Below are 12,940 nucleotides of genomic sequence, written 5' to 3' on the forward strand. Positions count from 1 at the left end.
ACCCAAAAAGTCTGACCCTTAAATACCTTTGTGAAATTTTACAGGGCCTTACATATATGACCTTCTAGACTTATTGTATGATTTAAGCTCTAATCTCCAGGTGATTTGACCTTTATTTTATCCAGTTATCTTCATTTAGCATTCTTTTATTTGATTATAGTACTTATTTATGATTACTCAGTTGCTTTACATAATCGATACAATATTTTGTATTGATATTCCTTTGGCCGGAGATGCTTCATTTCTTGCTACAGGTTCAGGTAGGCAGTTTGATTGACACCCAGAATAAATAATTTCATTTCTAATTGTTGATCAGTAGACTCCATATCATCAGAGTGCAATCGAGCCTAGAGGTCCTTATGTTTTAATTATATATATAGACTTATGGATAGGTCGGGGCCCTGTACCGACTATGTTATATCTGTCAGATGTTCTTAGAATCTTTTGTAGACGTATGTGAACCTGTGGTCAGTTACCGTATGCTAGACATATGTCTCTATTGGTTGAGACCTTGCAGGCCTGTGTGTTGATATATATATATATATATATATATATATATATATATATATATATATATATGTTTGGGATGGAATATTTGTAGGTGTTGCAAATATTGTAAGTTTACTAGTTTTACAGAATGGGTCGCTCACGTACGTAAGGCGTTAATTGCATGTCCACCCCATCTAGGTTGAGGTATGACATGGCACATATCGTAGTCATAGAAGAAGAAGATGGTTATCATAGAACCAAGGCTATGAAGCCTTCTCCCTTTCTTCAATTCCTAACCAAAGTTACTATACAGGGAAGATCATCGACTATAAGGACGACGAGGGGAAGTAGCAGGCGCAGTAGAAGAAGATGATTTGAAAGCCATTGAGGATATGAAAAAATGAAGTTAAAGATAGGAATGAAGAACAAAGAAGAGATTTTATGAATAATACAAAGGCGAAAGAAAGTATAAGGAAGTTTTTGAGGATTTTTGGTTCTGCGTTTATAAGGAAAAGGTATGTCATAACCATTGCAACAAGACACATGTCTCAAACATTAAATTGAAGGAGTGCATGTCTCTTCACTTCTGTTGTACGTCATAATTATCTCGGGAAGAGGCACAATTCATTCCCTCCATAAATAAACTCTCCACTTCCCAAATATTTAGTTAAGAATATCTAGATAGTGGGGGGGCTATCGGTATTAGTGGAAACTAGACTCGCCGTGTGGATTTATTTTGTGATGATAAGTATTGTTGGAGATATCATACAAAGAAGGATGACGTGTATAGAAGATTTTTTCAACACCCTCGGGGTCATGCATAAATTAATCGTGCCCATTAGCTTCGAGATAAATCACAAGAGCATAGCCACAGGGTCGATAATTAAGGTCATTAATAGCTACGAATATAGAAAGGATCAGTCGATCCTTGATTATTTGAAATTTTCCTTCATTAGCTCGATCGTTACAAATAAATCACATAACGAACATTCACAACACTACCTTGGGGGGTGTGGCTAGCACTCGGCACCCGAAGGCCTGAGCGGACCAACTATAGTACCTAGAACATCTGACATGGAACCTGGGCCGACAAGGCCTCCAAATAACATTAACAAGACAAGAATGTACAACAACCTTCAAGCAGAAGAGTCCTGATATGGTATATATAGATAACAAAGGCCGCAAGGAGAGTATCATCAACTAACAAAAAGGCCGACAAGGCCATAACAAAATGTATACACATCGAGCGCTAGTCTGTAAGCATCTAAGAGTGCTATAATACATAAATAGGTCGGGATAGGGCCTCGCCATATCCAAAATTCCATAAGCATATACAACAGTACCTATCGACTCCTGTATAGCAACTACGGAATAGTGGAGTGCGACAACCAACAACTGAGACTGACACCATACCAAGGAGATATGTCGCCCTGTCTATCTATACCTATACTTATAAAGAGGCTGCTCAAGAGGACTCGGTCGTACCCGTCTAATGGAGTCATATCAAGTCGCTCTATGGGGAAAATCATATCATTTCATAACGTGCCCGGCTTCAAAGAGGACTCAGTCGTACCCGGCCTTAATAGGACTCGGTAATGTCAAAACAAGCTGCAGCGGTATGCACATATCAATGTCATACCCGGCCGACTATAACATGGCTAGGTAAGAAAATAGATAGATATATACGTGCAATGCAAGATTAATCGCAAGAGATATCACAAATAGAGTCGGAGTGACCTATTATCGTTATCCTCCGACAATTGTTATTGTCGCTATTTTCTTCAACCTCAAGATAATAATTATAAGATATATCGAATCCATGCTATTGATAAGGATACACAACAACATGATCAATTTTGTGAAGAAAGGCTTAGGTTTATTCAATCTTATGACATGAAGATTATTTCAAAGGAATATTTACATCGAGCCATGCAAATAAGTAAAGTTGCCCTACATACCTTGTTGATGAAGCTAATTATGTTCCATCGATCCTCGCACATCCTACGGGAGATTATCTACGACATACGAATGATTGAAATCAAAATAGAATCTATAACTATAGGTAGCCTTTACTTAGACAATTTGTCAAACACCTTGAGTACATAAAACTCTCAAGTTCCTTAACAATGGTAGCTTAACATCAAGACCACATCTTCCGCCCTGCTTATCTTTCTTATCATTTAAGCAATACAACCAACCAAATCCAGCAATTTAACACCAACATACAATCTCAAATGAGCAACTCACAACACACAACAAAATTCCAAGTTCCTCCAAGAATTTGCTATACAACCCCTTGGTAATAACACTACTACAACTTGTATAAACTTATGAACAATAAGGAGAAGATGGAACTAACCTACAAGCACAAGAATCCCTCAAATTTCGAGATCACTTCACTTCCAAGGAGTCTCAAAATTCAGCACAACAAGGAGAAAAGTGATAAGACGACGACCACGGGATTCTTCACGTTGGATTTACTTGGTTTGCCTTTGATTTTGGCCTTGGATCATATGAAAAATCTTTAAGAGGGTTTGGGAGTGTTTTTAGTCTGGAAATAGTGAAAATTATTAATGAAAATAACCCGACATTATATATATATATATATATATATATATATATATATATATATATATATATATTTCCACCGTGCCTAAGTGGATCCCATAGGGAGCTGCTTGCGCAGTCTCGCTAAAGCACAAATATCTCTCTACTCCGATGTTGTATCAACAAAACATTTAATGTATTGGAAACTAAACTTGTAGAGCTTTAATTTGGTGGGTGGATCACCCCATAACTTCAAGTACAGTGAGAGAAAAGCTCATTGACATTAGACTCAAATATCAGTAAAGATTATGAACGTATCTTGCGACAACTTTTACAATTTTTTGTTTTACAACTTACTTAACTTTAAAGCTTAACATACGACTATTGTTCAATTCAAATGCCTTATAACAAGAACTTATTATCATATTAAGCACTCTTAATGTTACCCCAAATATACGGCTATGGCAATCCACTTCCCTTTGGTGAACTCCGTCAAAAAGTATTTTCTTTGATTCGTATAACAGTGAATTATTATGAAACTTACTTATCACCTCAATAAACCTCTCTTAAACTTTTGGAGGGATCGTAAAATCTCCGGGCTTAAGTTGGTTAAATAATTATTCAATCAACATCAAAAGTATGGGGTGTAACATCATCCCCTGCTTAAGAACATTCGTCCTCGAATGTTGAATAATATTCTAACTCCCAAGAGTTCTAAAAGTTTTGGCAGAGTTTCATTTGTAAATATGGCTATCCGAAAGCTGATAAGCAGCCCAAACACACAAGCAATGCCACACAGGGCTACATAATAGCATAATAACATCCAATTGGCCTCACACGACCGTCTATTAATACAAAAATCAAAAAGGGTTCGCTATGACTCAACTCAACTATCATCCGTTGTACTCTAAGTTGTTCCTGCCATACTTTTCTCAGCATTAACACCTAAACAAGATATATGAATTAAGCTCGATAAGTAATTTAAAAGTAAAGAAAATGTATCGCAAAAGTATCAATATTATTCTACAGTCTGAAACAAATGAGGATATCTGGATTTCATATCCTCCACGGCTTCCTAGGTCATTTCATCTACATTGTTGTTCCTCCAAAGTACCTTAACTGAAGTCACCTCTTTGTTATGCAACTTACGAACATGGCGATCTAGGATAGTGTCATGCCCCAACCTCGGGGAGCGCGATCGTTGCTCAACAGAGTTATCCCAGTTGAGCAAGCCTGCACAGTGCCCTCTACCTAACTCACCATGAATAAAGAGAATAATACGTTTCATTAATTAACACCAAGAGAATTCATGAACAACACTAATTCCATCACCATTAGTTACTTCATTTATAAAGTCTCAAAATACACACACTTTCATAGTTTGAAGTAGAAGATGTAACACACAAACAACATTACTATCTTGACTTTTCCAATACCAATACATAACCCACACCATGTCTACGGAGCCTCTAATAGATATAAAAGAGTACAATTATAGTGCCGGCAACAAGGCTCCGACTATACCTCAAAACATAATATGCACGGAACAAAAGATGCACAGCCCCGAAATGAAGTGGGGCTCACCAAGTCAGCTGGGAAAATAGTGTACCGTTATCACTGGTCAATGCCTTCCGCTGTGGAATCACCTGCATCCATTAAAGATGCAGCGCCCCCGGCAAAAGGGACGTTAGTACATATCGAATAATACTAGTTTGAAAACCAACACATCTTTTCAAGGACATGGAAATACAACATGAATATGATGAATCATGGTAACGATCATATGGCTTCGATAGACATAAAAGTCAAAATATTTATTAAGAACTTCCAATAACACTTATAAATTTCAAGTCGGGAATCCTCTACAACTACCTTTACACAAAGCAGCCTTGCCGCCTCACCCCAATGTATGCGGGTGGAGGTGAAATCACAATACTAGAAACTCTACACAAAGCGGCCCCGCCGCCTCACGCCAATGTATGCGGTCCACAGCTCTACACAAAGCGACCCCGCCATCTCACCCCAACGTATGCGAGTGGATGTGTAACCATAATGCCACAACTCGAGTTCCCGAAATGATAATAATATGTACAAAAGAGTTCCCTTCTAATCAACTGTTTGGCACCTTTGGCCTTAGCAAGTGTAAATTCATAAAGTTTTATCATATGTGAATTAGGTGTTTAATCACATTGATTCATACAAGATCTTTTTCTCAAAGGGGTATAACATGATTAAGTGAAAAATAGAGAATCATTAATACACGAGGGTTCTAACACATTATACCAATTAGGCATTAATTCTACTAGTTTGAATACCCCATATCAATAGCATTTCAGGTTCGACTACACATGATAGAATTTTACAAGGGTTCGAGAATTCCGATACTAGAATAAGAGATGAGCCTTCATACCTCGAAAGAGCTTTTCGTAGTGCCACAATAATTTTCCAACACTCCTAACTATGCCAATCTATAGAGGGGAGAATTTCAAGCATGATTAGAGAAATTCATATGGCAAGGGTTGTCACAACTATGACCCAACTTTTCCCTCAACTAATTCAACAACAAAACCACCCAAGATTGTTCAACAACATCCCCATAATCCCTATTAGCTTATGCATGCGATAAATCTACCCTTATCACACATAATCAACCCCAAACCCGAAATTGAAGAATCGGGGAAAGAAAGTCTTACCTCTTTGAAGCCCTAGCAAGTTCCTTTCGATGAAATCCCTAGGTTCGATCAAGGTAGAGTGGTGAAATCCTTAACCCTCCCTTTCAGCTCTCTAGAATAGTTCTCTACTCCCTCTAAGATGACCAGTGATCCCCCAAAAATAAACCCTTAGGCTAGATAAACGAAATGGGGATCAGATTATAAATTTAAAAAAATAAAGCCCCGATGCTGATTTGTGGTCGCATATGCGACCGCATAATGCTTCCGGGGTCCGCAAAACGGGCCACATTATGGACCTTTGGAACTAGGTACTTCTGCCACACTCTGCGACTGATATGCGGTCCGCACACCTGCTCTACGGTCGCATAATGCGCCGCAGAACTTCCCTCCAGAAAATTTTGTGTTGGGTCTGCGATGGGTTATGTGGCCCGCAAAATGATTATGCGGCCCCATAATGGCCCAAACATTTACCCAGATTTCTGCCTCACTCTGCAGCAGATCAGCGGTCCGAAAATCAGTTCTACAATCGCAGAAAGGACCGCAGAAATGCCCTGCACTTCCAAAAATTTTCTTCAACTCCCCAATGCGTTGCTCAACCCACAAAGTATGAACCGTGGCTCGCAAGCTTGCAACAAAGAATCTCTACAATCGTCAGCACATAAGTCTACTTCAGCACCACGAAACCCCGGGTTTTTGGTATGATTTTACGGGGCCTTACATTCTCCCCCTGTCATGCCCCAACCTCCGGAAGCATGACCGGCGCTCAACCGAGTAAACCCGACCGAGCAAGCCTGTTAGATACTTTCTACCCAATTAACCCATTATCAAGAAAAGACTTGATTTCATTAATTATACAGTAGGAAGCTCATTCATACAATCCTAAATCGTTTCATTAGTCATTTCGCCTTTAAGTCTCAAAATACACATTTCTTATAGTTCGAGTGGAATAAGTGATCAAACACAACATAACTTGTTTAACATTCCTTACACCCATATACAACCCACATAGTGCCTACGGAGCCTCTAAATATACAAAAAAGAGTAAAGATGGTGCCGGCAACAAGGCCCCAGCTATACCTCAAAGAATGACCACAATATAAGCAAAAGGTACAATACATGACCCCAGAATAAAATGGGGCTCACCAAGTCCGCTGAGAAGAGGATGCAACACAATCTGGGATCAACACTGTCTGCTATGTAACCACCTGCATCTATTTAAAGATGCAGCGCCCCCGACAAAAGGGACGTTAGTACCGTCTAATAGCACTAGTATGTATGGCTAAACACCATCTCAATAGAATGAATAATAATGCAAGAGGAATAGTCAAGAATTCAATAAGAGCTTCAAACAATATTAAAACATCAAGTTAAAGATCATATAAGTTTTCAAGTCAATTTCCACGTCATTAGTAGGATAGTTTTTAGTGCCAATATGCCACAATTCACAATACCACCGTGTTCTTGCACGGAGTCCGATCTCGGCCCGATCGGCTAGGCCATCTCTTTTGAGACATCAACCATATTCACAATTTCAGCCACAATACCACCGTATTCTTACACGGAGTCCGATCTCGGCCCGATCGGCTAGGGAATCTCATTTGAGACAATACCTTTTTCAGTCAATCATTTCACATCGTACTTCTTTCATATACTTTCAATTCATTGGCACTAGTGATTACGATTACAAAGTTATTCTTGGCACTTGGCCGTATTTCATAGTTCCGGTCCATTTTTTTCCACATTCAAATATCATTATCATTATACACTACAGTAAGGCTTCCCATTCAATACATTAGATTCACATATGAGCAATCTGGGAATCTTAGGCTCATAGAGGCTTTTCATACAATTTGGCATAACAACCTTTTTTTCGATCTTGACATGAAGCCTTAAGATTCCTAACACATATTCCATATTTTGAATATTTTCTCAAATGGCAAGATGACATGATGAAGAATTTAGAATAAACATTGAACAAATATCCTTCAACACAACCACATTAGGAATAGCCAATTCAATAATGATCAAGGACTTACTCCAATTACATGAACACCATGGGATTCGATTCTAAGAAGAAGGGGGTTTAGCCAACATACCTCAATTGAGCTTCTAAGACTTTAATACGATCCAGAATTCTTAGCAACTTCAATCTATTTTAGAAATATAACAAGTTGGACAATAATTATGAAGATGGTCATGATTCTAGCTCATTTGAGCATATTATCAAACACTAGGTGTGCATCAATGTTTTAAGGCCCTTTTGTGAAAGACTCCACCAACCCACACCCCATTATTTTCTATCTTTGACTCACAACCTCCCCATATACCTTAGGAACACATGCATGCAAGTACTCTCATCCCCATGAATTACCTCACTAATGGCCCATTATAGTTACATTTTGAAATTAAGAGTTTGGATGATAGAATCTTAGCTCTTAGGAAGAAGACCAATGTGCCTCTCTTGATAATCTTCAAGGTTTTAAGTGAGAATTGAAGAGCAATTTGATGAAGATCACTTCCTCTCTCTAGGACCCTATCTCTCACTCTAAAAATATCAAAAAATATGATCAAAATGTTCCAAGGTAGGTATTTTAACGGAATAGGGTTGGGTTTAAAAACCCCAAAAATGAAGCTCCCGAACGGGTGCCAAAACTGGAAAAAAAACCTGATCTGGTCTGCAGTCACTATGCGTCCCACAGACCAGTTCTGCGGTCGCATAATGCACCGCAGAACGGTTCTGCGGTCGTATAGTGCACCGCAGAACCTCCCTCCAAAAAGTCTAAGGATGATTATGCCACCAAAGTGCGGCCCGCGAAACAATTATGCGATCACATAATGTCCGCGAAATTGACATAAAAAGTGCCCCAGAAACTGCCCCACTATGCGACTAGGCTACGGTCCGCAGAGTGGTTCTGTGGCCGCAGAATGGGCCGCAGAAATGCGTACTTCTGCATAATATTTTTCTTCAACTCCCAACGCACTGTTCAATCCAAAAAGTCCGAACCGTGGCGAGCAAGCTCGCTGGGAAGCATTTCTACTATTATTTACCTCCATGCCTACTTTGGCATCACGGAATACGGGTTTTTAGGAAAAAATTTACGGGGCCTTACATCCTCCCCCACTTATGATCATTCGTCCTCGAATGAGGATCAAGGTCTGCTATTAGCACCTTATGCAACTCAGTTTTTCATACCCTACACCAGCAACCCCAAATTTAACTAACTCCCAAAATGTCCAAAACCTTCGCTAGAGTTTCCTTTGTAACAAGGCCTATCCACCTGTCAGAGAGCCCCAGAAACACATCTTACAAACATATGCACAACCCAACAGCGTAACAAACTTATAACAGTACTAACCATGGCCTCATAAGCAACATATAATCAAAAGGAATACCTTTACATTAACTGAACAAGGGATACAAAATTCATAGGCGACAAGTTCATAAAAAGAAAGGATTACATGACTATTCAAACAAGTAAGGATGCTTCTTCTTTATTTCTTCCTAGGCCTCCCACGTGGCCTCTTCAACCTGCTGGCTTCGCCATAAGACTTTGACGGAGGCAATTCCTTTATTCCTCAACTTTCGGACTTGAATATCAAGAATGGCAACCGGAATTTCTTCATATTACAATTCTTCATTAACCTCAATGGTATCAACTAGCACAATAGCTGACGGATCTCCAACTACCTTCTTCAACATAGACACATGGAATACCGGGTGCACTAATGACATCTCGGGGGGTAGCTCAAGCTTGTACGCCACCTCACCAATCCTCTGGATGATTTTGTACGGCCCGACATACCTCGGACTCAATTTTCCCTTTTTCCCAAACCGCATAATACCCATTATGGGGGAAACCTTCAAGAATACCCAATCATCTTCTTTGAACTCTAAGTCTCTGGGACAAACATCCGAATAGGATTTTTGATGACTTTGAGCAGTTTTCAACCGCTCCTTTATGATCTTAACTTTTTCCATAGCTTGATGTACAAGGTCTGGCCCTATCAACTCTGCTTCCCCAATCGCGAACTACCCAATGGGAGATCTACATCTCCTACCATACAATGCCTCAAATGGTGCCATCTGAATACATACATGAAAGTTGTTGTTATAAGCAAACTCTATGAGTGGCAAATGATTATCCCAGCTACCCTTAAAATCAAGAACACAAGCACACAACATGTCCCCAAGCGTCTGAATAGTTCGCTCTGCTTGCCCGTCGGTCTGTGGATGGAAGGCTGTATTAAGATTTACATGAGTACCCAAACCTTGCTAAAATATCTTCCAAATATTGGTCGTGAATTGAGCCCCTCAATCGGAAATGATTGAGACTGGAGTGCCAGGTAGCCTGACTATTTCCTTGATATACAACTAGGCATACTGTTCCGCTGTGTCGGTAGATTTATCAGGCAAGAAGTGTGCTGATTTTGTGAGTTGGTCCACGATCACCCAAATTGAGTCAAACTTGCACGAAGTGCGTGGTTATCCTACCACAAAATCCATATTAATCATCTCCCACTTCCATATTAGAATTTCTATGTTTTGTGCCAACCCACCAGGCAGTTGATATTTGGCCTTCACTTACTGATAATTCGGACACCTTGCCACAAAGTCCGCCACATTCCTTTTCATGTCATTCCACAAATAGATTTCCTTGAGGTCTTGATACATCTTTGTAGAACCTGGATGTACGGAATACCTAGAAGCATGAAGCTCAGTCATGATTCTTTTTCGGAGACTATCTACATTCGTAACACATAGTCGCCCTTGGTACCTTAGTATACCATCATCCATGCCAAGAGTAAAAGCCATAGTTTTATGTTTTTGAATCCCCTCCTTCAATTTCACCAAAAATGGATCGTTGTATTGCTTGTCTTTGACTTCTACAACAAGCGATGATTCAGCCCTATTTTGCACAATTACCCCTCCTTTACTAGAGTCCGTAAGACGAACTCCTAAACTAGCCAATCGATGGACTTCCTTGGCCAATGGCCTTTGATATACCTCCAAGTGTGCTAAACTACCCATAGATTTCCGGCTAAGAGCATCCGTCACAACATTGGCTTTCCCCGGGTGGTATAGAATATCGATGTCGTAATCCTTGAGTAACTCAAGCCATCTTCTCTACCACAGATTCAGCTCCTTTTGTTTGAAAATATATCGAAGACTCTTGTGGTCCGTGAATACCTCCACATGGACCCCATACAAATAGTGACGCCAAATTTTCAATGCAAAAACCACCGCCGCAAGTTCTAAGTCATGAGTTGGATAATTCTTTTCATGATTTTTGAGTTGACTAGAAGCATAGGCTATAACCTTGTCGTGTTGCATTAATACACACCCAAGCCTAATTCTTGAAGCATCACAATATACCACGAATTCATCCGTACCCTCTGGCAAGGTCAACACTGGTGCTGTAGTCAATCTTGATTTTAACTCCTGGAAGCTCCTTTCACAAGCATCAGACCATTGGAAATTAACAGCTTTGTGAGTCAATTAGTCAACGGAGAGGCAAGAGTAGAGAACCCCTCCACAAACTTCCTATAATACCCTGCTAAGTCCAAGAAACTGCGAATCTCGATGGGCGTTGTAGGCCTAGGCCAATTCTTTACTGCCGAAATATTTTGAGGATCAACCTTGATTCCTTCTCTAGAGACAACTGTCACGCCCTAACCCCGGGAAGCGCGATCGCGCTCAACCGAGAGAACCCGACCGAGCAAGCCTATTAGATACTTTCTACCCAATTAACCCATGGTTAAGAAAAGACGTGATTTCATTAATTTTTTACAGTAGGAAGCTCATTCTTACAATCCTAAATCGTTTCATTAGTCATTGCGCCTTTAAGTCTCAAAATACACATTTCCTATAGTTCGAGTGGAACAAGTGATCAAACACAACATAACTTGTTTAACATTCCCAACACCCATATCCAACCCACATAGAGTCTACGGAGACTCTAAAGATACAAAAGAGAGTAAAGATAGTGCCGGCAATAAGGCTCTAGCTATACCTCAAAAAGTGACCATAATATAAATAAAAGGTTCAATACATGACCCCGGAATGAAATGGGGCTCACCGAGTCCGCTGAGAAGAGGATGCAGCACTATCTGTGATCAACATTGTATGCTATGTAACCACCTGCATTCATTTAAAGATGCAGCACCCCCGAAAAAAGGGATGTTATTCCGTCGAATCGCACTAGTATGTAAAGCTAAACACCAACTCAATAGAATGAATAATAATACAAGAGGAACATTCACAAATTCAATAAGGGCTTCAAATAATATTAGAACAACAAGTTAAGGATCATATACGTTTTCAAGTCAATTTCCATATTATTAGATTGGGTGATCTTTAGTACAGATATTCCACAATTCACAATACCTCCATATTCTTACACGGAGTCTGATCTCGACCTGATCAGCTAGGTCGTCTCATTTGAGGCATTACCACAATTTTGTTATAATTACCAGCACAGTACTACCATGTGTGCGGCATGGCGTCCGATCATAGCCTAATCGGCTAGGCTATCTCATTTGAGACATCAACCATTTTCATAATTTCATCCACAATGCCACCCTGTTCTTACACGGAGTCCGATCATAGCCCGATCGGCCAGGCCATCTCATTTGAGACATTACCTTTTTTAGTCAATCATCTCACATCGCACTTCTTTCTTATACTTTCAATTCATTGGCACTAGTGATTACGATTACAAAGTCATTCTTGGCACTTGGCCGTATTTCATAGTTCCATTCCCTTTTTTCACATTCAAATATCGTTATCATTATCCACAACAATAAAGCCTCCCATTCAAGACATTAGATTCACATATGAGCAATTTCGGAATCTTAGGCACATAGAGGCTTTTCATACAATTTGGCATAACAACCTTTATTTCAATCTTGACATGAAGTCTTAACATTTCTAACACATATTCCACATTTTTAACATATTCTAAAATGGCAAGATGACATGGTGAAGGATTTTGAATAAATATTGAACAAATATCCTTCAACACAACCACATTAGGAATAGCCAATTCGATAATCATCAAGGACTTACTCCAATTATATGAACACCATGGGATTCTATTCTAAGAAGAAGGGGGATTAGCCAACATACCTCAATTGAGATTTTTAAAACTCTAAGATGATCCAGAATTCTTAGCAACTTCAATCTATTTTAGAAATATAACAAGTTGGACAAAAATTAGGAAGATGGTCATGAT

Source organism: Nicotiana tabacum, chromosome 12 (genome assembly GCF_000715075.1).
Source record: "Nicotiana tabacum cultivar K326 chromosome 12, ASM71507v2, whole genome shotgun sequence".
Classification (NCBI taxonomy): domain Eukaryota; kingdom Viridiplantae; phylum Streptophyta; class Magnoliopsida; order Solanales; family Solanaceae; genus Nicotiana; species Nicotiana tabacum.